Source organism: Dermacentor albipictus, chromosome 7 (assembly GCF_038994185.2).
Source record: "Dermacentor albipictus isolate Rhodes 1998 colony chromosome 7, USDA_Dalb.pri_finalv2, whole genome shotgun sequence".
NCBI classification, from domain to species: Eukaryota; Metazoa; Arthropoda; class Arachnida; order Ixodida; family Ixodidae; genus Dermacentor; species Dermacentor albipictus.
The window spans coordinates 52510653-52512992 of NC_091827.1; positions in this window are offsets into that span (position 1 = coordinate 52510653).

Consider the following 2340-nt stretch of genomic DNA (forward strand, 5'->3'; position numbering starts at 1 on the left):
ACCCCAAAGGTGTTTCCGCATTTCGCCACCATCAAAATGCGGCCGCCATGGCCTGCATTTGATCCCGCGACCTCATGCTTAGCAGCCCAACACCACAGCCACTAAGCCACCACGGCGGGAGGTCTTATTCTGCAAACAGTGTATTTCGTTGCAGTCGAGCTTGCGTTGCAATCATATATCCATACCGAAGGTACTGGTGTTCCCTGCATTCTCAATACAATGTGAGTAAAGTTCCCGAAAAAGATACATGAGTGCTTTCTATTATCGCGTGTCAAAGGTATCAGGAAGCGATTTATCTCCTTTGCTCTTTCTGAACCAATGCGCAAAAATTATATTTGGTGTGTTTGTCTCGCGCGCTGCTTCCTTCCAAAAAGATTTTTACAGCAAAATCATTCTATGACTCCTGAGGCGGAAAATATTTCGTTGTCGGCGCTGGCGTGACCACACGATGGTCCAAAAAGGCTTACAACCCTCGACTTGTAGGGGAAGTTGAACCCGCGATGTTAACTATTATATGGTGTGAAGTCAATTATGACAGCGAATTACGTAACAGTAAATTAGGGCACCGAAAACAAGCTTTGGTGGGAGGCGAACTGGCAGCTATTGGTCATAAGCAAGGCAAAGTTTATTGAGGTAGATGTAATTAAGGCGGATGTATAATTATTAAAGAGTTGATTATGGCACTCAAACAAGAAATTTTATTGTTAAATAAAATGACGTCATTAAAGGCAGATTTAATTCAAATATGGTTAATTGAGACACTCGAACGCATGGCCTTCGGTGCGAGTTGAACTCACAACCTATAGTGTTAATTAAGGCGAAGATATTTAAAGTAAAGGTAACTAAACTATAGTTTTATTAGGTACTCCAACCCAAGACATTTGTCGGGAGTCACCCCTAGAGCTTAGGTTGGAGTCTTTCCAAGAACTGGGTTTCCCACAAACTAGTTACCCAACTACTGAACGAGCAGAGCCATCACGCGCTGATAGCAATGCTTTCGCATTCAACAGTGTATTGACCACAAATTGTCCTTTCAATTTCTTCTCATCTAGCCTGTACTAACGTCATGATTACTAGCATCTTTCTTTGAGTGCCCAAATCATAGAGGAGAGGCTTCCCAAAGACGTGATGTTTATCTGTCGGTGTAATAGTGTATTTCAGAAGTAATTATGGCTATTTCCTGGTACAACGTGTCAAACAAAACATGAAAGAAGGGCAGCTTAGGTGCAAATTTGATCAGTTCCGTCTTGTAATTGTGCAGTACCTTAGCTTCGACAGCCTTGCTGAAGTTTCCGTTGCTGCATAATTTTCTTGAGAAGTGACCTTATTTGGGGATTGATGACTGCTGTGAAAATAATTTATTCGTCTCTTGCTCCTACCCGCCACAGCCATTTACTGATAGGCAATTACCGATCCAATCAAAAACAAGGCTTGAATCACCACTTAAGCATTCCATTCATTTGTCTTCCTTGAAAATTTACATCTTATGGGTGAGGGTTCCTGTATTTATCATTGGGAATACCCTTTGCCCTGAAGCGGACAGTAAAATGCGCTGAACGTTTTCATTGATATTTTTATTGATACATATGTGGAATGATGGGAAGGCTGATGACAAACTCTGAATACCGCTGCTGCCTGCTTGTGCCTTACCTATCTCACTTTTAGGCACTGGTAACATCTCACTTGCACTGGTGAGATCATTCTATCTTCAATTATTCGAAATAATGTACGAGTGTATGGTCAGTCGTCTCGATCTGGTAGGTAACCACTCAACAGGCGTATTATTAGCGTACAGTTCATTAGCATACCTGTACTTACCCTTAATTTTTATGCGAAGCATTCTAGCCGAACAACCACGCTCTTCCTTGCTGCACCGCGCGCGGCCGCATAGCTACCATATGACGTCATAACAGCTGCAAAGAGGACGTTTAAGCTTCGCCTTCAAGAGTGGAACGCGACAGCGTTCCCGTCGACCCGCCAAGGGGTGTAAGACAATGGGCTACGGCGCAGTGACTACGCGCCCCGCATCGGACGCGGTGAGCGTCGAGCAACGCAGCGTTCGGCGCGACAACGAAATGTGCGCCTGAGCAAGCGACGCACGCCTGAGCCGACGCCGACGACGCCGGCTTTTCTGCGACACGAGCTCCTTAACGCTGTCGCGTTAAAATAAAGGCTAGTATGCTTCGCATCCTGGGCTTAACCTTAGCTAAGCCAGAGCCATTTTTTGACGCGGAATGCTGCAAAGCAAATGTATCAAAAACAAGCAGAATCTATCAAACACAATCAAATGTTTTTACTCGATACAATGTTGGGGCAAGAAATAGAATCTGTTCAGAAAAC